Genomic DNA, 24,404 nt, shown 5'->3' with positions numbered 1-24,404 from the left:
TTTTCAGTAAATATTGCTCTAAGGATACAGGAAATCCATTAGCCCTTATTATCCATTGAGCCAGCAGGATACTTACTAAGCTTGTGGAGAAGCCAGTGAACACTACAGGCTTGGCCTGCCCCAGAGAGCTGACCTTCTGGGGACCTGAGCATCTGAGGAACAAAGCCTTTATAACCCAGGAACTGTGTGGTGCTGCTTCGAAGGTTTAGCATTTGCTGGAAAAGAATAAGGATATGTGGGTCTACATTCGTTATTTAGGATCAAGTATCAAAACAAAATCCCATATTAGGCTTTGGCATAACCCGAATTTGAATTATGGGAGATAAATGATCTTGGCATTATACTGGAGTTTTTGGGCGGAAAAAGTACTATAAAAGGAGACTCTAAGGCATTGTGTAATACTAAAACCACTAGTTGAAAATTAAAACATTTTAAAATTCATAATAAAAGATAGTTGCTATTTCTCTGTATTCTTTGAATGGAGTTTAGCCAAAGATATATGTTATTAGTCATTTCAGTCAAAGAAATTGCACCAGTTGCTCATTTGTGCAGTGATTATGTACAGGTTGCAAGTAGGGATGGCATTTGTCTGACAGTCTCCCAGCCTGATTGTTGTTGGTAGTCCTCATCCTTTCCCCCAGTTCCTGGGAGCTACAGATCCTCTCACTTCTGGGTCAACCACATTCACATCGTCTCTGAGAAGATGCCGCAGCCTCTCCGTGTGAGCCCCTGCTTGACCAACTTTGCTATTAGCAGATACTTTCTTACTAGGTTTCCTTTGAAGATCTAGGCCCATTTTTTGCTCTCTGTTCAGAAGTTATAATATGCACTTCTTTGGCTCCACTACATAAAACCGCTTTGTCCCAAGCCAGCCCACACTCTGCCAAAGAAGGATTTCCTAATTTAGGAAATCAGATCCACTCAGCAAATTACCTGGCTCTGCTTTTAGTGCTCCTATGGGCACAGGTTAAATGCTTTTGCTAATATAGTTGTCAAGAAATTGTGTTGGGGACCTGGACTGAGAAACAGGTGTCAAGATCTATAGCTGTAGCCCTGTACCTCCAGACCAAGATTAGCAGGGCGAAAAAGTTCAACATCCAGTCGAGGGTCTGCAGGTCTTCCAGGTTCTAAATGAGTCTGAGAAAGATAAATAGATTTGGAGAACTGCCTGGACACTACTCTTGAGTAACCACAGCAGCCCTTTTAATTATTTATAGCAAAAAGATATAAATCTAAATGAATCTCAAGCTAGCAAGGGAAATATTATCTCAAGTTCACTGGAAAGTGCTCAAGCTGTGGAGCTCCTGGGAGATGCTGGACCAGCGATAGACAGCCATCAGAGGCCAGTGAGCAGGTCAGGCCAGCAGAGCCATCTGACTCATGCAGGGCAGTAAACAGACTCTCAGGGGACAGTAAAGAGCTGCCTCCCTTTGGCATAACCTCCTCAGAGGACAGTGGCCAGAGTTGCATGAGCAGTTCATGCCAGTGGAGGACCTCAGTACGAAAAGATGATTTTTCCCTATTATCTTTATTGATACATCTCAGCAGCATTTCCTTCTGACTTGTTATTCCCAATGTGTTGGCAAGTCTCCCTAGCCTACTAGCTTCCACCTAGAAGTTATTGTCTTCGGAATTTTAACCAATTATTCCAAATATCATTCCACATCAGAATTCTTTATTCCAACAAAAATTTCAAGGGGTTTGTGCCATTTTTTTAAACTAGCACAATAAATACTGCCAGATTTGCATACATGGGTATCTCGAACAATGACTTACAGTAGGTAGAGCCCAACCCCTGCCTAATTCTGTGAGTTTCATCACCTTATGGTCCACAGGGCAGAGAGGCCTGAACAAAAGCATCCACTGGTATCACGTTTTGTGTATGCCCTTCCAGTTTTCTCCATGCACATCTATTTATACATAGATGGCACTGTTACCTATAAAGTAAAAAACTGGAAGCAAACTAATTGTCCAAAATTAGGGAAAATTTTCACCTACACTGTATTATAGCTGATTGCTAGAATATTTTGCTGCTATGCCAGTGATCCTTAGAATATTATGTAGCAATGTGGGGAAAGAATTCAAATGTACATGTAAGTGAAAAGGTCAGGACACAAAATTATTTGTGTGCTTTGATACAACCTATGTAAAAATAAATGCACACGGCAGGGGGACTAGAAGGACATATGCAGACCTGATTAATAGTTGCTATTTCAGGATAGTATGATTATGGATCATTTCCTTATTTTTCAAAATTTTCATAATGTTGCTACATTATTTTTACAGAAAATTAAGCATATTATACATACATACATACGTGCCTCTTCTAAGGCAGTTTAGGACTTTGCTGGGCCTTGAATTTTAAGATTATCAGTTCGAATTAGAAGTAATAAAAGCTCTTACTTAAACTAGTTTAACCTAAGCGAATTGATTGAGATCTATCATTGGAAAGTTCAGAGGCTGGACCACCTTCAGGGCGAGCTATTCCAGAGATTCATGGGGTCCTGAGTGCTGGGGCTCCATCTCTCTCGACTTTGCCTTGCTGCACGTATCAACCTTCTGGTCACACTTCTTACCTTGTGGCAGAAAAATGGCTGCAGCAGCTCCCTAGGAGAGAAAGAGCAAGGTCAACTCCTCCCCCAACCATCAAACAACCGTCTTTGCTTCACTCTGATTGGACCAACATGGACCAATCACTGAGCCCAGCAGATTGCTGCCCTGGCTAAGGGTTAAATCACGCCGTGCGAACACCAGTCTGTGGTAGGCTGGTTACTGTTCACAAGTGTTTGTTGCCCCTCCTCGGGCGAGGATTTTTCTTCCCCACCTCACTGACTTCAGGTTTGGCCATAACTTGCTTTGGCTTTTGAAATGCAAAATACCAAACAATGTTCAGTACCAAAATGGGACATAGTTGTTTAACACTATGGTTAGCTGCACTGAAGCCATTTTGTTCCTCCTGTCAGGTAGAAGTGTTCAAAGCCAGTATGTGGTTCGCCATGCTCTCTTTTCCCATACAACTGCAAGCAAGGTTCCAAACAGGCGTCACTGTCAGCCTGGGTTCAAGGTTGAAGATGAAACTGAGTAGAGCCACAGCCAACCAACCGTGCACCTCTAGCACGAGCTGTGCCTTTGTTATTATAAACTGCTGAGATTTGACGGTTGTTTGTTACCGAGCATATGCTCGCCCATCCTGACTAGGCTTGAGTCCTGGCTTGGCCTCTTCCTAGCTATGTGACCTTGGACAAATTATTTCATTGCTCTGCACTTATTTTCTTTATTTGTAAAACAGAAATGATACGTAAAATTCCTGGTACGTACTTAAAAATGACAACTACTATTATTTGTTAATAATAAGAATTACAATTCTTACTCCCATGGGGCATTTTCTTCTAATTTATCTCAGTGATTATCAGGGGGGAAAAAAGTGCTGCTATCTGAAAGAGGAGCTATACTGTATTCCTTTTTACTAAGGGGAAGTTACAGACCCAAAGTTTCGGTATACATCCTGATCATCTGTAGACAGAACGAGAAATTCGTCCTCAAGATATAAATGTTAGTTCCCTGGAATGCTCTTATTTTTTTAAGAAATAAAAAAAGATTAACCCAAATTTCATATGGGGAAAAAATGCTTTTTCACATTCAATACCAAAATGTAATATAGCTATTCAACAGCACAGTTGGCTTCACTGAAGTAATTTTGTTCCTCCTCTGAGTTATCTATTATTGAAGATAGTCAAGCAACGGATATTGAAATAGATGACTTTTCTATTCCGTTGTGAAAACTCTTGTGTTCCCTGCACCCCTTCCTAAAAAGTGATGTATTCTTTTGTGTGTGCGTATGAGAGAGAGAGAGATTATAGTCAGAGGAATGCAATTTAGAAGTAAAATTTCTACTTTCTTTTTCGATTGAGATTATAATTGTATCTAGACTTGAATCTAAGTTGATTTTGTAATCAATAATTATTTTACATTCTGGAAGACATTTTCTACCTTAGATATTCATCACTGACATCTGATATCTAGTACGTTTTTTCAGATAGTGTAGGTTTTATCTTGCTTAGTTTTCTGGTATCTAGTAATTAAGATATGAGGCAATTATTTGTCCCTTTAGATAAAAAATGTGCTCTGAAAAATGTAAACTAAATCCTGGTTTAAATGCAATGGAGCAATAGTTCCCACACACTGCTGTGCAACAGAACTACCTGAAATGTTACACACACACACACTTCTGGGCCCCCACCCCAGGACTTGTGAATTACAATTTCTGAAAGTGAGGCTTAAAATTTTTTATTTAAAAAGCTTCTTAGACACCCAGATCTTGGTTTCTAAATATCATTCTCCACTAAAAGAAAGAAAGGATCCTTGCCGAATGGCTCATTCTAGAGTTGGGATGGGGAAAACTTGTAAGATGAACTTAGAACATTTTCTGGTGCCAGAAAGTAGAAAATTGCTCAAAGAATGATCTGAATCATGTCAAAGAACACAGAAGCCTGATTGATGGGGCTCTTGCTGGCCACATCTGGGAAAACTTGAATGTGAAAATAAAATAACAATAGTAAATTATAACCCATTGAATAAAATAAGTCTATATTGATATAAAGAAAGGAGGAAGGAAGGGAGGGAGAGAGGGAGGAAGGAAGGAGAGAAAAGCTCTTACAATAGAATGCCAACTAATAAATGTAGAAGGAATAATGGAATTTAAAAATCACCAGTTGAGCAAGAATCATGAATAGATGTTAAAACCAATGGGTGAGAGTTTGTGAGGAATACAATATTTACATCGTCTCAAGTATCTCCCCATAAATTACTTCTTAATGACAAAGGGAAAATAGTAACTTTACAGTGAAAAAGGCTGGCAGGCCCCACTGTACTAGTTTGAATGGTAGCCCCCAAAAGATACATCCACGTCCTAACCCCAGGATCTGTGAATGTGACCTTATTTGGAACAAGAGTCTTTGAAGATATAATTAGTTTAAAGATCTCAAGATGAAATCATCCTGGATTACTGAGGCCCTAAATCCAATGACAAGTGTCCTTATAAGAGACAGAAGAGGAGAAGGCATGGACAAAAAGCAGGAAGAGAAGGCCATGCATGCGAAGATAGAAGCAGAGACTGGTGTGAGGCAGCCACGAGAAACGCCGACAGCCCCCAGAAGCAGGAAGATGCAAGGAAGGATCATACCCCAGACCCTCCAGAGGGTGTACGGCCCTGACAGCGCCTTGATTTTGGACTCTGGCCTCCACATTGTGAGAGAAGGCTTTTCTGTTGTTTCAAGCCGCCCAGTTTGTGGTAATTTGTTATGGCAGCCCTAGGCAACTAATAACCACCTTAACCAAATGATGAGTGTCGATATCACCAATAAAGGGATTATGTCCTGTGGTTCCTGAGGAGAAGCTCACAGCGTTTTTACTCAATGTTCCTGCCCAAATTGCACACGCTGAATCTAATCACGAGGAGATATCCACACATCCAAACTGAGAGCCATTCTACCGAAAAAGGAGGCTGTACTCTTGAAAAATATTGAGGTTATAAAACCCAATGAAAGGCTGAGGAACTGCTCTATAGACGAAAGGAATATGGGACAAAATACAGTGTGTGTCCTTCACTGGAGCCTGGACTGTGAAAAAACTGTCATTTCTGGGGATAATTGGCAAAACTTGAATAGGGACCCTGGATTGAATAGTAATATTGTATTACTCTGAAAGTCCCTGTTTTTGTTACTCATACTGTGAATATGTAAGAGAATATCCGTGTTCCTAGGAAATGCACACTGAATATTAGGGGGTGAGGGAATATCCTGTCTGCAACATATTCCCAAATGATCCAGAAAAAGTACCTATGCATATATGGAGAAAAAGATGGAAAAAGTACATCTGGCAAGTATTATCAAATGTACATGAAATTATTTCAAAGTAAGATGTTAAAAAAAAAAAAGCTTACTAGATTACTATAATTTGTAACCCAGGATGAAAACCACTGCAATAAAACTCACTTGATAAGGCAGCAATTCTCACTTGGGTGATTTTGCCCCAAGAAAACATATAGAAATGTCTGAAGACATTTTTGATTGTCAATGACTGCGGGGGATGGGGGGTCTGGAGACGTGCTACTGGCATCTAGTGTGTATAGAGGCCAGGGATGCTGCTAAAACGGTAATATGCACGGCAAAGCCACCCACAACAGGTAATTTTCTAGCCCAAAATGTCAATAGTGCCACTGTTAGGAAACCTTGCTTTTTTGGAGGGTGATCCGGTGGCGCAGCGGTTAAGTGCACACGTTCTGCTTTGGTGACCTGGGGTTCGCCATTCAGATCCCGGGTGCGGACATGGCACCACTTGGCAAGCCATGCTGTGGTAGGCATCCCACATATAAAGGAGAGGAAGATGGGCACGGGTGTTAGCTCAGGGCCAGTCTCCCTCAGCAAAAAGGGGAGGATTGGCGGCAGATGAGCTCAGGGCTGACCTTCCTCAAAAAAAAAAAAAAAAGAAAACCTTGCTTTAAGGGAGTTATACACCTTAACTAACATAACCAGATTCTAAATCCTTATGAGAAATAGCACCAAATTTGGATAGGTTTAGAATACTCACTAGAGGAAAATTATCAAAGATTCCCATTTTACAGGTAAAAATATATTTGCATTTAAAGACTTGGAAATCACATACAGAAATGCATACAATCACGTCACTCCATACATCAGACAGGAATAGTGGAGGGATGGAGATGCATGGAAGTTCTTCAGCTCATTCATTTTAAATCAGCCAAGTGGCTTTCATGATATTGGACCATACGTCTGCTGAAAATGTGATTTCAAGGCATTAGGACAGCTTGGTGAAAAGACTTTCTCAAACTTATGACTATACTCATAGAGCAGTATGAATATATTACATTTACTGGTTACCTGGGATCATCCATAGCACTTCTTCTTAAATCTAAATTCCGGTTTCTATATTTTTAGCATAGGAGAGCTACACAAACATGACCATGACTAATGAGTGAAGAATCCCATGGCGTTAGTTGGATTTTTCACGTAACGAGTAATTTGCATGCCTCCGTGACTTTCAGCTGCAAACATTCATTTCTCACTCATGGATCTGTGCCCTGGCTGAGCTGACTCCGCTTCAAGTTCAGGTCCGGTCTGCATGTCTCTCACTCTGCATCCGGTGGTTACTCAGACAGATGGCTGCTACCTCATGGCACATCACAGACACTCAAGAACCCGGGTCAAACTCTGCAAGAACATTTAAAGCCTCACTCATGTCACACCTGCTAATATTCCATTGGCCAAAACATATGACCGAGCCTGAAGACACTGGGGCAGGGGTGCATACTGTGTCTGCTTTCCTGGGAAACACTGCAATGTCACACCCACATTATTATAAGCTTATTGGGTGTATAATCATATTACACAAGCAGCAGAGAAGAATTGAGAACAATAATGCAATCTACCATACTACTAAATGCAATCTACAATAGCAGATGTTTTGGAAGAAACTTTCTGATGCTACTTACACACATTATATTAACTCAGGGCAAACTGGCAAGCTTTTTCTGTAAAGAACAAGCTAGTAAATGTTTTGGGTTTTGTGGGCCATACAGTCTTTGTGACAACTCTGATGTCGCATGAAAGCAGCTACAGACAGTAGGTAAACAAATGAGGGTATCTGTATTCCAATAAAACTTTGTCTATGGACACTGAAATTCTAATTTCACATAATTTTCACGTGTCACAAAATCTTACTCTTCTTTTGATTCTTTTCAATCATTTAAAAATTTAGTATCTATTCTTAGCTCAAGGGCTGCACAAAAACAGGGAGTAGGTCAAATTTGACCCCCAGGCTACAGTTTGATGACCTCTGTATTATTCATTCATTGATCTTAGAAGACTATACAGCACAAAGAAGAGGCAGTAACCAGGGAGTTCAGAAGATAGCTCAAGATGTAGAACACATACATGTAAAAACTATTCAGGAAGCTCTGAAAAATAATATACGTAATATATATACATAGCACAAGACCAAAACCACGAATGATAGGAGGCATGGTGCCAAGGAGAAGTTATTCAGGTATAGTAAGTAGGACAGAATTCCTTGAAAAGGTAAGTTTTATAGATGAGAACATGGATTCACTGTCCATCCTTTCTTCATACAGAGAGAAAAAGAAAACTTTTAGTAAGGGCTTCCAGTCTACAGTCTATTTTATTTTGTCAATTTTTCCTTTCATATAACATTTAAATAAAACTTACTATTCTTAAAATTCTGTAATTCATATAATACAAAAATGTTAAAAACAGAAATTGAAAGTTAGGCTATGGTCCCACCACCCAGAGATGTCCTCTGTTAACAGCATGGTATCTAAGTCTAGAGTTTTTTTCTATACATACACTTATGTGTTTTACTGTTGTTTCTTAAAGTGTTTCATTATACCTAGTGTTTAGCAGCTTGCTTTTTTTCCACTTAGTTGTATACCTTGAACATCTTTCCATGCCAATAAGAATAGTTTTATCTCTTTTTAACAGTTGCATAGTATTCTATAGCATGGGAATACCATCATTGATTAAATCTCTTTTTGATCTGCATTTAGGTTGTTTCCAGTTTCCCCCTATTAAATGTAATGCTGTGATAAATGTGTTTGTAACTAAATCTTTATCTAAATTAACCATTTATTTTTAAGGGAAAAATATCTAAAAGTGGAAGTTCTGGGTCAAAGCTTAAGAAACAATTTTTTTCGAAAGGTTTTTCTTCTGTTTTCTGGTATTGAAATCAAGGTGGTCTTGATTTCTAAATAGCCAGGTGTACTCATTGATTCGCAAATGAAATAAAAAGCCAAAATACTCAAATCAGAACATATCTAAATGTTGTAAAAACTTAGGTAGTAATTTTTATAAGATATACAAATATGCAGCTAGTAAATTGTTGGAGCTAAGAATTTTAACTGCAATCCAATAACTTTATTTCCTTTACTCCATAAATCATTAAGAGCAGTGGTTCTCAACAGGGGTAAGTGGGTGTTATGGTTATCTACTGCTGTGTAACAAATCACCCCAAAACTCAGGGGCTGAAAACCACAGTTTGTTGTTATCACTCATGGCTCTGTGGGCCAGCTGGGCTCAGGTGTGCACTTGCCTCAGTCAGCTCTTGGCTGGGGTGAATCATCTAATGGCTCCCTCACAGGGCCGGCAATTGGTGCTAGTTGTTGGCTATGAGCTCAGCTGAACGTGCCAACCTGAGAGGCCACATGTGACGATGCTCAGAGATAGAGTGTCATGAGAGCTCGTGTCCCAAGAGTGAGTCTTCCAAAAGTCCCAATGCTTCTTGTGATCTAAGCTTGGAAGTCCCAGAATATTTCTTCTACTGCATTTTCTTTTGTTTCAGCAAATCATTTCCCAGAAGCAAGGGGAGAATTAGACTCCACCTCTTGATGGGAAAGCAGCAAGTCACACTGCAGAAGAATCTGTGGGACGGAAGCTATTATTGTGGCTGTCTTTGGAGGATGCAATCTGCCACAGTGGGGAGTTGGCAGGTACCCTCTGAAACTGTGACTAATTTTTCACATATTTACATCTTTCTCTGAAGAGAAACCTGAATATTCATAAGATCCTCAAAGGAATCTGTGACCAAAAAAAAAAAGTAGAAATGATCATTGATCTAGGTAGATTATGGCCTATTACATAATTAAATTTATTTTATACTCTGATATTCCTTTTAGGGATACTTAATCTCTGCTACTAACTTGGAATTTTTCAGCTTCTAACTATGATTCAATAAGAAACTCATCCAGTTAAAATTTTTAAAAAGAAATCAGAATAATTCTGACAGTGTGAGTATAAGTCAAATGAAACTGGATACACACATATACACACACATATGTACATGTATATAAAAATGTTCTGAATTTTAAACAAGAGGCTTGACTAAATGGGGTTTGTGTTTTGGACCACTGTTCCCATTAGAGCCACCTCTATCTGATACTTCGAGAGAGAGCGCTAATCGACTATTAATATTCTACACACAGTTCGGGGGAAATTTCTTTTTAGACCCCTGCAGCACAGTCCTGCACAGTGCGCAATGATCACCATCACAGACAGAGCAGGAGATTTGATTACTTTCATCTCAGGAAATGTGACTATAACTGTTATTATTGGTCGCAAAATTATCTGGTTTTTATTACAGCACTTGACTCTGTGACCCGCCAGAATCTGTGACTGCCTCACACAAGCTCCATTTTGAGTAAGAACTGTTTCTCAGTTTATGCCCCTCTGCTTGTTATCAGTTTCATCAGTTTGTCCCCTCTGGACCTCAGTGGAGGCGGGAAGGGGAGGGCAGAGAACTTGGGAAGGGGTGCAGGAATCGACAGCCAGCTCCTTCCTTCACAAGAGGTTGGTAGAAGCAACTACATTAGTCAACAAGCCAACCACAATCCTTTGCTAAAATACATATGCAAATTCAAGATACAGATTTAACGAACACGATTCTGTTGCTGCCGTTTTGAGGTTGAGATGTCTCAAGTCTCTTTTTTGTCTGGCATGTTCATCTCCCCAGTCACCTGTTTCTCAGACAGTAACTTCTCAAAGAGCCTGCATCAGTTGTCCCACGACATTCTAGATTTTGCTGATTTTTTTGACCTGTTTCCATCTCCTATGTCTCTGTAACCCAGAATTAGATATAAAGTGTTGATTAGATTCAGGACTAACACTTTTGGCACAGACGCTTCCCAGGTGGCCCTATGTACCTCATATTACCTCACACCAGGAAATGCAAAATATCAATTTGCCCTGCTTTTAACAACGCTGATTGATGAGTAGATCTAGGCCATGACTGGTTGATTCCTAGTTGTGGAGTTGTAGTGTGACCTTTTGGCTCCCTCGGAATATCTAGTTTCCTCAATAATATTTTGTTTCTTAGTTTTAGCATTCATAGATGTTTATTGCTTGAATGAATTATTTTATTAGGTGTTGTAAAAAGGTGATTTTTCTAATTCCATTATTCTTTCTACATTTACTATCTAGAATACTTCTGTAAGAAGAGTCTTCCTTCATCAGCTAGAGCTATTCTGTGACTTGCAAATAGAGTTTTGGCAGGAAAGGCAGATCAAGACTTAATTCTTTACCTGTAGTTGCTAATTTTCAGAGTACAGAGTCGCTAGACTACCTCCAGTAGCGGCACATGAGTTGTGTTAGTTGCTTTGGCTTTCTCTTTTGAGTATCATTATAAATTCAGGGATATTTATTTAATTAGTGTGTTTCAATCAATTGTCATTTTTCTTTTTTTTAAAGATTGGCAACATCTGTTGCCAGTCTTCTTTTTTTTGTTCTTCCTTCTTCTCCCAAAGCCCTCCGGTACGTAGTTGTATATTCTAGTTGTAGGTCCTTCTGGATGTGCCATGTCCACGCCCCGGATCCGAACTGGAGAAACCACAGGCCACCAAAAAGGAGCGCGCGAACTTAACCACTCGGCCAGGGGGCCAGCCCCCATTTTTCTTTTTGATGATAAAGTTGTCCACCTTCGGCCTGTGGACAGCCTCCTTGCTTTCTAGCATAACAAGATGATCTAGTCTCAGTGTGTCATTTGCCACTCCGCATCTGGAACCAGTGACCTCTCCGAGAATCGCCAGTTCCTTTTAGCAGGGAATCATGTTTAGAGACCACAGTTTGGGAGCTAACATGCTCATTGTTACTGGGTTGTCATTGCTATGGGGTCTTTTCAGTGGACAGAGCTAGGGTATTTTAACATTTTGAATTTTTTAAACGTTTAAAATTTTTAAACGTTTAAAAACATGAATTTATATTCACATCTCAAATTCAAATATATTTGAATCTTTGAGATACCAAGTTCAAATTTCAAATATCCAAATAGTTCAAATTCAAGTTTAATCAAAAGTGATCTAAGTTTATTTTTAACTTTACGCTTAATCTCCTCTATCTTCCAATGAAAATTATGGTTCTTAACAACGTTATCACTAACATAAGAGTAACATAATTACTTATTTAAAGTATAATGTATGTAATAATTTCAAAATAACATAGAATAATGGAATATATGAATATTACTTCTAACGATGAGACCACTGCAGGTGAAGATTTCTTCGTAGTTTTGTTAGACTATATTCCACTAACGATGTGTGATACATCCTGTGTTCTAAAGTACCCAATGGACCTAAGTATGGGTAAAAGCTTTTCCCTTGAAAAGGGGAAAGGGCTGGCTGGGATAATGGTCAGAATGGCTTCAATTCCCTTGTCCCCACTGAGCCCTTAGAAGAGAGGAGGGCAGGGCCCCAGGTGCCTGGAGGGTGGAGATGCATCAGCCTGGTGATACAGAGTGGCCTGAGCTGCTCTGAGCCACGCCTCCAGGGCTGTTGGGCGAAGGTGACAGCCCCTCGAGGAGCTATGCCTCCAGCAGCCCCAAACAAAGAGATGAAATACGAGCCATGTGTGTATCTGTGCACGGGGTCCGTGCACCACTGCAGGGATGGCGTGGCCAGACACTTCACCGCTGCAGTGGGGGAAGTGTTTCATAGCAGTTTGATGCTTTAAAAGAATAAATTGTGTAAATGAAAAGCACATACTCTTCTTCCAGCCCCTAGATCATCCCAAACATTGCATTGGACAGCATGTGGTGCCAGCCTGACATTTTTGGGTGCATCACAGGGCTTTTGGCTCTTATTTATCTTGTTCTTATCATGTTGGCATTTAAGCACCTTATCACCATATATGTGAGAAAAGATCCCGTTTCTTTGAGCTGCTTTTTTCAACCAGTGATTCAGCAGCACTGATAGGCTTTGCTCTTTTAATTTCGAGCTGTACTCACATTTCTGCTGGGAGGCAACGACAAAGAAAAACAGGTGAGGTTGGCAGCCCCCAGGGAGGCAGCAGGGGCCGGAGAGGGAAGGGGGAAAACAAAACGAGGAACGGCTTTGGTTCTTTAGGTAAACCGAAATCTGTTTCTCTCCCTGTGAGACACCACACACTCACAGTCTGACTTTCTTCCCTTCTCACCTGTTCCTCCGCTGTTTTGCCCAGACCCCTCTTTTCCAGCGCAGACAGGTGCGGTGACTTGCTCATCCCAGTCTCTCTCTCTCTCCTCTACTTAGGCAGCCCCCAGGACTCCTGCTCCTGTCACGTCACACAGTCAGCTGCCTGTTGTGATCCTGGAAACCCGCTTAGTTCAGTCCATTGACGTGAATTTCTGGGAGCAATTTGGCCACTTTGTTTCTTATTTTTCCAGCCCTTTCCTTAACACTTTCTATTCGCAAAATATTTGCTTAAAGCAATAGTGTCAATCATTAATGTTCCTAAGTATTCCACAGTGAGCTTGCTAGAAATACCAGGCCCTCTTCTCTGTCTTTAGATTCTGATCTAATAAGATCAGATCGAATAGTAGAGTGCTAGTGATACTGATGAAGGAAGTCCAGGGGTTGCACTTCAGGGAAAAATGGCTTACATGTATGAGGGGTGGAGGTGATAAAGGATAGCCCTCAATCCTGCCTGCTCTCTTGCTCTGTTGGGGAAGCCTCAGTGGAATGTAGGAAGTTTGCCCATGCCTTGTACAATGGATGGAATACTACTCAGCAATAAAAAGGGACTGACTGCTGATACCCAGAACAGGGATGAATCTCAGAAGAACTCGACCGAGTGAAAGAAGTCACACATAAGAGTGCAGACGATAGAAACGGGATCAGCGGTTATTTGTGGGAGCGAGGGGGATTGACTGGGAGGGGATTTGAGGCAACTCTGGTGATACAAATGTCTGTGTCTTGATTGACAAGGGTGTGCATTACAGGAGTATATGCCTTTGTCAAAATCTATCCAACTGTACGTTTACGATCTGTGCTTTTCATTGTATACAAACTATCTTAAATGTTTTAACTTGACTATACCCATTTTGGGTAATGATAAAATTATTTTTACCAATTTTTTTTATCAATTTGTATCCTTTAAAAGCATGCAAAAGGCAAAACAAAACCTGTTGAGATAGAAAGTGATCTAACAAAGTATTGCAAACATGGTGCGCACTCAATAAAAATGTATTCACGACTGACGGTCACGCAAGAGTAGTTCATTGCAACAGTCTGTTTATAAGATGCCTCCTGGCAGCCCAGCAACATAGTCAAATTCAGCACTGTGTAGGAGATTAAAATTTCCAAACCCTATAAAAATATTTTTAGCAATCCTCCATCCCATCAATCCAGTTATTCAGCCTTTTCATGGGAGTACAATAAATAAAATCAATACCTTTTATTACTTCACCACCAGAAACTGTTAATATAGCCAAATTCAAAGATGTAAGGCTGTCTGCAAGCTGATCCCTCCTTCAGGGAGTATTTTATGAGGAAAGTGCACTGTTATAATTTGGTGTGAAGAAGGAAGGCTATCCTTAAATCCTAAGAAGGACTTTGCAGGTTGAAAAAGCACAAATCAGGGGTATCAGTCCCCTCTGTATGAGCTCTAGCTGGATAAATACAGGGAAAAAAGTCAACTATTTTTTTCAAAGAAATAGTTTCCTGAAAATATATACAGGATGATTTTTATATTTATTTCAGTAATAAAAAGGATATACTACCGCATCCCAGGCAAACGGGACAAATCCCTCCTTAGTACTTATCTTTCTTAATTGTGCTCTGTTTCTAGCGGTAACTGGCCTCGTGATATGTGTGTGACTCTCTTCCTTTACATTTCCACCCACTTTGAGGAGTATGACCAAAAAACCCCAACTAAGCAAACAAGCAAAAATGCAAATCAAATCTTCAGATTAAAAGATAATTTCCTGTGAGATTATGCATCCACAATGTTGAAGATATGCACTTGAAAGCATCCGTTATCGACAGGAGCTCCCCAAATATTTTCCATTGTTTTGTCTCTACAGAATTCACCAATAGAGAAGAAATAAAGAATAAAACATTTTAGGACAGCTATCACTGGAGAAATACGATTTTCTTTTTCAATTTCTAGAGGATAAGATTTTTAAAGGGAAAAAATAAAAATGATGAAAAAGTAAGGACAATTCAAAAACTGGGAAAAGTTTAAATCCTTCAACCACATATAAAAATTTTCATTTCGTAATAAAAGAATTAGAGCTTTAACAATTCAAACTGTGTTTGTTCTGGTGATCTCAAAATCTGGTCCCCAGATCAGCAGCACCAGCAGCACCTGGGAACGTGTTCGAAATGCACATCCTTGGGCCCCGCCAGGCCTGCTGAGCTGGAAACTCTGGGGGCGGGGCCCGGTCATCTGTTTGAACAAGTCCTCCAGGTGCTTCTGTCGGAGAGTAAAGTCTGAGAACCACTGATTTATTCCAGAAACATTTATTGGGTGCTTGCTGTGTGCCAGGCTCTGAGAAATGAGCAATGGGGACACAAAAATAAAAAATTATCATGATCCATAGCTTAATCACGAAGAAAAAAATATTAGCTGGTAGAATCGTTTTTTAAAGACAGGAAATAGGAGACTCCCCTGGCCACAGCGAGGTCAGGTAGGACCGCCAGGACACTGAGAAGTTCTATGGAGGTTGAAGCAATGGTCCTCTGTCAGAATCACCTGGAAGGATTTTCAAAACCACAGGCCTTGGCCCTCCACAGACCTCTGGAATCCCAATCTCCTCGAGTGGGGCTCAGGAAAACTGTATTTTTAAAAGTTCCTCCAGTAATTCCGCTGTTTACCTGCAGTTAACAATGATGCTGCTGCACGGTGCTCTCAGGTTCTGTGCTGTTCACCACCTCCCCCTCGCCAGCTTCTCCAGGTGTGGTCCGTGGGTGACCTGCACTGAATCATCTCCAGGAACACTGCCGGTCAGGGGAGAATGTGTGCTGGCATGTAAAATGCAGATCCCAGGCTGAACTACAGTCCCACTGAATCAGAATCTTTGGGGACAGAGCTCAGCAATATGCATTTTTTACAAAACCCTGGGTAATATTTAAGCTCACAATGATTTGAAATGTACTGCCTTATCGATTTCCTCAAGCAGCTACTTTTCAGCTTTCTACTATAGTCTAGTCTCCAAGGGTCTCCCATAGAAAATGTTCCCTGTCTCCTTTCCTGTCTTGATATGTGTGGTTGGATAAGTGACAGCCCCCCAAAGATGTTCACATCCTAATCCCCAGAATCTGCAAATCTTACCTGGCAAAAAGGACTTTACAAATACGATTAAGTTAAGGATCCTTTTTTCTTTTTTTTCTTTTCTTTTCTTTTCTTTTCTTTTTTTTTTTTTGGTGAGGAAGATCGGCCCTGAGCTAACATCTGTTGCCAATCTGCCTCTTTTTTTATTTTTTATTTTCCCCAAAGCCCCAGTACATAGTTGTATATCCTAGTTGTAAGTCATTCTAGCTCTTCTCTGTGGGATGCCACCACAGCATGGCTCGGTAAGTGGTGTATAGGTGCCTGACCAGGACCCCAACCAGTGAACCCCGGGCCACCAAAGCAGAGTGTGCAAACTTAACCACTCAGCCTCAGGGCCAGCCCCTAAGTCAAGGATCTTGAGATGAGTGATTATCCTGGGTTATCTGGGTGAGCTCAGTATAATCATAAAGATCCTTAGAAGAGGGAGGCTCATGGATCAGAAAAAAAGATGTGACAATGGAAAGACAGGATCAGTCAGAGAGAGCTTTAAAAGATACTACACTACTGGCTTTGAAGATGAAGGAAGGGACCACGAGCCAAGGCATGCAGGCAGTCTCTAGAAGCTAAAAAAAGGCAAGGAGACAGATTCTCCTCCAGAGGCTAGTGAAGGAATGCAGCCCCACCAACCGACACTTCGATTTCAGCCCAGCTTAAACCCATCTCGAGTCTCTAACCCAGATTTGTGGTCATTTGTTATAACAGCAATAGGAAGCTCATAGAATATGGAAAGGATACAGAAAGGAAAATAATTTAGAGACAAACAGTGCTATTACCAAAGAAACTTACCTCCTTTGGAGATTTTACCACATAGGAGATGGCATATTTAGTGTTCTCTTGGAATTTATACTTATTAAACAACTTCTCTGACTAGAGGCTTTAATTAGACCTATAACTACAGTGATCATAGCAAATGATGCCAGAACCTTAAAAAAAACCTCAGTTGCTTGACAGCAGTATGATTTCCTTTTCAGACTCAGTCTTATCAGAAGATACAGAAGGCCATCCCCTGTGCACAGCTAGGGACATCATTTTCGCTGGAGTCTACTCCCAGGTGGCCAATAAGTCTGAAAATCCTCAATTCAGAGGAAGAATCGGGAAAAGCATTCATAATGGGCGTACTTCACATGATGTCAGCAGTTACATAGTAAAACCTGTGAAGGAACTCAACACTGGGAAAAAGCCTTCAAAATCCTCTTCAATTATCAGCCTGTCACTCACTCTTTACTTGCTTCACTCTTGCCAGTGGGAGGCTCACTTCTTTAAGCAGTGGTTCTCAAACTGCAGCATGCATCTGATCACCTGGAGGGCTTGGCAAAACACAAATGGTTGGGCCCTGCTCCCAGGGTTTCTGACTCAGCAGGTCTAGGGTGGAGCCTAAGAGTTTACATTTCTAACACGTTCCCTGGCGCTGCTCTGCTGCCTGTCGGGGGATGACCCTCTGAAAATTGCTCACTAGAGCGATGGCTCTCAGTATTGCCTGCACTTTAGCATCACCTGGGGACTCGTTCAAATTCTGATGGCCAAGCCACACCCCGGGCCAATTAAATCTGACTTCCAGATGGCCAGGCCAGGCCAGGCATCTCGATTTTTCAAACTCCACAAGTGATTCCAGTGTGCAGCCAAAGCTGCAAACCCGTGCCCAGGAGGCCAAAATAACAGTGGAGAAAGGGAGCCAGTAAATTAGCCAGCTAGGGCAAAGGGGCAGTAACACTGACCGTGAGATGCCCGGCCCTCTGGCTACCCCTGGGCCCGAGGATCCCCTCTCCAGCAAACGCTTCTCCTGTGTCTCATCTAAAGGAATAAGAATAAGATGCCACCACATATCACCCAGTCAAAAGACAGGACATTTCTTTTCGATATTGGAGCTAGGGGAAAATGGGAACCTGTTGAAAAGGATAATACAGTTCTAAATACTGTCTGTCTGTTTAAAAATTTATCGTAGTTTTGTATGAAGTTGCAAGACAAGTCCTTAATCTTCTCATTTACAGAAAGACTCAAAGAAATGATAGTTTCTTATGTTAAATAAAAGTTCAGTGCTTTATTTCTCAAATAGCCCCAGAATTTTCTATTTTTCATGCAGTTAATGTCCTGTGCTTCATATCCAAGTATTTCTCTCTTCCTCACATACACATGGTATTTTTATTGTTATGAATATTTATTGATTCCAAATGATGTCTAATCACACATTTCTCAGTCACCTCTCAATTCAGGTTTTATTGTTTTAAATTCATAGTTTTCTGTCGATACCTACATGACCTGAAACTTTGAATACCTACCACTATATTATTTTTGCTTCCATTTTTTTTTTTTTTTGAGGAAGATTAGCCCTGAGCTAACATCTGCTGCCAATCCTCCTGTTTTTGCTGAGGAAGACTGGCCCTGAGCTGACATCCATGCCCATCTTCCTCTACTTTATATATGGGACGCCTGCCACAGCATGGCTTTTTGCCAAGCGGTGCCATGTCCGCACCCGGGATTTGAACCGTGAACCGGAGGCCACTGAAGCAGAATGTGTGCACTTAACCGCTGCGCCACCAGGCTGGCCCTTTTGCTTCTTTTTGAAATAAACTGCAAGGCACTACTACTTTCTAATACATAAGCTTATCTTCTGTTGCTTATTGTCAGAGGAGTTCTGATAATAGTTGCCCTCTAAGGGGATGATTTTTTTCCGTCATATGCCCCCAGTTGCAGCTCTAATCTATCCAGAAAACTCTGACATGTGATCTGATATATTTACTCATTTTTATCCCAGATTTGATTGATATATGTACAGAAAGATACTTTACTTTGGATTTTCGCGTCTGTCAACAAATATCTTAAATCCCTTGAGCAAATGTGTTCGTAACAGACTGTAAGAAAGAGCGATTAAAGTCATTTATTTCTACCTGGCTATTTGATGTAAAAATTCCTTCAATATTTACTTTCTTATATAAAAGAAATTTACAAATTGTTTCTGCTTTTACTTCCTGGTGGGAATCTAGCCTCTAAACATTCTTTTCAGCTTTCCTTAGATGATTGTAAGGGCTAACGCCAGAAAGAGAGCCACATCTGACTATTTTAGCTCATTTCGTCAAAAGATCCTCTGACCCTGTATGCTGTATCGCAGAGTTGAATCTCCTCCAGAACACAGACCAGGTTTTACTTATGGTACTACTTATTAGTTAAAATCAGCCCACAGGACACATTAAACGAAGGTGAATGATAAGATTTACTTCATCAATGTCAAAGAAATTAAGATAAGGAAATGTATGTCAAATGGGTTATTTAACATCAAATGTGTTACGCACATGCACATAAATTTAACTATTTTCAAACTGGAGGTGAGAATCCCTGAATTTAGTGGAAATTAATATACACGTACAAGCATATTAAACGAAGGCATGGAATTTTAATCTGATTTTTATCTTACTTTAATATAAGCTCGTTTCCAAAGTGTGTTTGTCTTTGTTGCTATTTTCCTGAAAATACATGGTGGCTGAAGAGAATTCACATATTTCAAGGAAAGTAAAAGTTGGTACCCTCTAGCCTTATACCCCCATGTTTTGTAAACATAAATGGCTCCATACTGTAAACACTATACTTTAACTGCATCTCTGTTGGTGTTGGATGGTTTTCTACATAAACACATTAAGATTTCCACAACAAAATCACACTTGTAGGCCATTTCAACATTTGGATATATCCTAATGTAGTCAACCAATCCTCTCTCGATAGACATTTATTTCATTTATTCAATATTATAAAGAACTTTACAAGAAACAACCTTGTACATGTATCCAGTTATTTCTTTAGAATAAATTCCTAGGAGTGGAATTGCTAGGTAAAAGAATACAAACCTTCGAAGTTTTGATATATATTACTAAATGTCTCCAAAAAGCTTTCGCCAAATTTCACTCTTACTGTGTATTGTTTTCCTCCATGTTCATCAGCAGGTTATTTAAACAAACCAAAAAACAAGTTTATTGAAATAAATTTGCAATCATAAAATTTACCTGCTTTAAGTATACAATTCAATTACTTTTTAGTAAATTAACAGAGTCGTGCAACTCTCACCACAATTCAGCTTCAGAATATTTCCAGCAGCCCCAAAAGGCCCTTTGTGCCCATTTGTAATCATCCCTCACCCTACCCCAGTGCCAGGCAACCACTAATCTACTTTCTGCCTCCATCCTTGTGCCTTTTTCCTGTGTGTCATATAAATGGAATCATGCAATGTATGGTCTTTTGTTCTGGCTTGTTTCATTTAGCATAATGTTTTTGAAGTTCATCCATTTGTCACATGTATCAATACTTCATTCCTATTTTATTGCCAAATAGCATTTTTGATAATTATTTAAAAAAAAAAGAATCCTTCCATTCAAAAACTAGAAGATTCTGGACACAGGAGTCACTGGTCTCTAGCACTCACACTGTGCAAGAATTCTGAAGACTCCTACCTCAAGCGAGGAGAAGTGCCTTACCTTGACCATGATTCTGCTTTCGGCAAGAAGCCTCTCTCTCCGTTTTTCCCCATGGTTGTTGCTTTGCCCTCTGGGAGGCCTGTCCTGGTCCCTCTGCTTCTTGGTCATGTTTGCAGTGGGAGTGGAGACTTCCTCCAGGGAGACTGAGCAGCTTTTTCAGCCCATTTCTTGATCTTGCAAGTTTGGGGGTCCAAGGATGCTTTTAAGGCTCAAGCAGTCAAAGGCTTTTTCAGTCCAGGCCTGTGATTTCTTTGGCAATATGTTTTTACTTAGTAGGCTTCTGATCCATTTACTTCCACATGCCAGGAACCCCACCCACAGTTCTTTCCTAAACATAATTATTAATCTTGATTTCTTTGCGTGCTTCCTCACCCTCACGCCTTTCTTACATACACACAGCTTAACGCCAGCATCCTTGAGGTCATGCAGGAGTATGAGAGTCTTGGGAAAGACTATGCCCTTAATCTGGTGTTTGTCACAGGGCCATCACTTAAAGGCATTTTCAATCTTTTTTCCTATTGTTTGAGGTCTAGAAGCAGTTAGTTTTTCCAACTCTTAGATGCCCCAAATTTCTTCTCTCTCTGTATTTGTTTTTATTTCTGCTTGAAAATCATCCGGTTACTTACTGACTCATTTTTTTTCCTTTAAATATCTTCCTAATTGAAATCAGTACAACCAACACACAACTCAAAATTCGGTTTCCAATCTCTTCCCCTAGAGCTACAGGCTCAGTGAGGGCTTGATCTGCCCTCACGCTGTCTCCAGTGGCGGTTTTAACACATATTTTACCGCTGTATTACGTGGGTCTCCGTCTTCCCATCGTCTGATACAGTTTCCTTACCGGTCATGCCAATTCCACATATTTTAGCTTTTCATTAGAGAGCTGTACCTCATTTCCAAAGCCAATATTCCTATTAATTAAAAGTATGCTAGTACTAAAAGAAATAACCACCCCCCAAATCTCAATAGCTTAACATATTAGAATTTTATCTCTCACTCACATAATATCAATTAGAGGCAGTGGAAATTCAGGGTATTCTGCTCCACAGTCTTTCAGAAACAGCCTGACAGATGCTCCGCTGTCTTCAACAAACGCCTTTCCAGTTCATCCTGCATTGACATACAGCCAGCAGATGAGGGAAGAGAGAGGCTTGAGCATTGTGTGAGAGGCAGTGACGGGCCACACCTGGAAGCACTGTACACCATTTCATCACTTCCTCCACATCCTTTGGAAAGCATTCCTTCACGAGTCCACACCTCACTGCAGGAAGGTTGAGAAATGTACTCTATCTCCGTGCCCAGAAGGAAAATCAAACAAGTCTGGCAAACAGCTAGCCAACGTCGGCCATAGCATCACATAAAACTTTTAGCTTTTGACTCAACAATTCCAGTTGTAAAGGTCTTTGCTAAGAAAATATTCTGAAATGCAAAGACATTCATTCTGAGGTCATTTAATGTCTTGAAAATAAACATAAATAAATAGAACATTAAAAGTAGTGCCCATTTACATCATGGAATATGACAGCAATTAAAAATGATTTTTATTAAAAATTTTAATCATATAGGAAAATGTTTCTGATGTAATATTAAGAAAAAATAGAACACAAGTTTGTACGCATAATATGTATACATATATTTTAAAGAGAGCAGTAAAATGACTGGAAGGAAATGTGCCAAAATGATAACACCTGTAACTGTGTGATGGGATTATAGATTTGTGAATTTCTTCTTTTTCTGGTCCTGATTATCCAAATTGCCCACAATGTAATACCATTGTAATCAGAAATAAAATGCACATTTTTCGAACACATAATAAATTCATAGTCACATCTAAGTCCTCTAGCACTCTAATGACCACAAATGTCAGTATCTTTAACAATGAATTTAAAAAGCAAGAAAATAATAAAATAAGGTATCTTAATCCTCTTTAAAGTATAAGAAGTCAATATTATCATTCTTTAATTACACACTCCAGAAAAATACCTTGAAATGGACAGGGTTAAAACAATTTCTTCAGAGAAATTCCTATACTACAGCAGGAATGCAATTTTTACTTAAATTTCCCTACCCAAAATGCCTCTGGTTTTTGTTTTTTTAAATTTTATTTTTGCAAAAGTGTCTGCATCCATTTCTGAAAAGAATATCTTCTAATGCTCTGTCTCTCTCCATTCCTTCAAAATACAACCCATAAAAGTACATTTGACCCAGTATTGGCAGATGGTGTTTATCGCTCACCAAGGTTTTTAATAGAAGCTTATTTTGTATATGTCCACCTGCTTCTGTATTGGAAGTAGACAGACAAAAAGGGCATCAAAATCATCACATTTATTACCACACTGTTGGTTTCTTAGAGCGTAGAATGGATAGTGCCACATTTCACGAACAGTTCTATCAACACTGACCTGGTTGATTTCAGACTCTTCATAATCAGATATTCCCAAATCTCAGACACTTGCCTAAAATGAAGCTATTATTTTCACCTATGTGTAGTACTGCAAATCTGCAGTTAGTGGCTGTTGACTTTTCTGTTCACATTTGTGGGTTATTTTTATTTTAGCATGAATAACTCCCATCTTTCTCATCATTGTGGAGCTGGGGCTGCTCGTCTGAATTTTTGGTCAGTTAACCTCCATGACTCATCCTCTGTCTTCCCAGCTGAATGTGCTCCCAAGGGAATTTGTCAACATATGCAAAAGATATTGTGAAAAGAAATCAAGGGATAGGATAAAGCATGGTGTGTTCATACTTTCTTAATAGAAAAAGTAGTTTGCACTGAATTTTTTTTCTACTCAGAAATGAATTCATAGCATTGTCTCCTCACACCCACTCTGGTATTTATAGGGATTATTTTCCATTATGAGCGGAACTATTATTTTTTCCTTTTTCAGAATGAGGAAGGCAAAACTTTAAAACCCAGATATCTCATTAAATACCTTTTTGATTATTTCCATCTATGAATACATTTTTATCTGTTTTCTGGCGATGCTTAATGTACAGTGAGTAACTGTGAATGGTCAAAGTTGTATGGAGCTCCTAACACAGTTCTGGAATCTAATCTGTAATATTTTTGCCAGGGATTATGCAGAAACTTATAATTATGTTTTACTTTGGATTTACCCCATCTTTACTTTATCTCATATTAAAGTATAATCAAAATCAGCCTGTTTCCATTTGGTTGCAAATCCCCTTCTTAAAGCACCTATTCAAAAGTCTCCCCAATTTCATTTTCTCTGTCTTTTCTTATTATATTAAATCCTGATATCTGAAAATTGAACCATATAGTAGTATTACCATGTTCTTTTAAAAATACAGATCATATCTATTCTTCTTGTATTTTCACATTATAACTGTGTTTCTTCAAATCCTTGGCAGGTTACAATTAGATTTCTAGTATGCCATTGTATTACAGTAAATACCATTATTATGGCAGAAAGAATTCACTTTGTTTAGTGCCTGTTCGGATAGTCTGCTGAGATACCTCTGATACCAAATGTCATTCTCATTCTTTAATTATAATTTTTAATCTTCCCTGGTTTACCGTTCTTTCAGTAGATTAATTATTTTTACTCTAAAATTTAGAAATCGTCTGAGTTTAATAATGTTTATTAACGAGAACTGTAATATGCAAAGGGCTTTTTTTCTCTCCCTATAGAACAGTAGGAACAACTTTGTCTTCTCAAACTCTTAGGCCTATAACATACGAGAGAACTTTGTGGAACAACAACTCAGGTTTATCCTCGGTAGCTGAATGCATTTCTGAGAGTAGTGTTACTTGCCTTCCAACTAGTTAGTGGTCACCACCTTAAAAGTCATGTGGTCAAAGACAGGGAGCTTC

The 24,404-nt window shown here is 39.7% G+C and overlaps 1 long non-coding RNA gene across 6 annotated transcripts in view; it reads left to right on the top strand.

Moving 5' to 3' along the window:
• Window positions 1–20,553, top strand: part of LOC139045137 (uncharacterized) — an 85,511-nt gene extending 64,958 nt beyond the window's left edge. For 3 of the 6 annotated variants that reach the window (XR_011502948.1, XR_011502953.1, XR_011502947.1), the window contains one exon: window positions 8–9,356. This is a non-coding gene — a long non-coding RNA (uncharacterized lncRNA). The other 3 variants (XR_011502952.1, XR_011502951.1, XR_011502949.1) reach the window with 3 other exon arrangements.
• The last annotated feature ends 3,851 nt before the right edge of the window (window positions 20,554–24,404 follow it).

This window comes from Equus asinus, chromosome 4, assembly GCF_041296235.1.
Source record: "Equus asinus isolate D_3611 breed Donkey chromosome 4, EquAss-T2T_v2, whole genome shotgun sequence".
Lineage (NCBI taxonomy): Eukaryota > Metazoa > Chordata > Mammalia > Perissodactyla > Equidae > Equus > Equus asinus.
The sequence above is the reverse complement of the archived record's forward strand: the minus strand, read 5'-3'. Positions and strand labels throughout refer to the sequence as shown.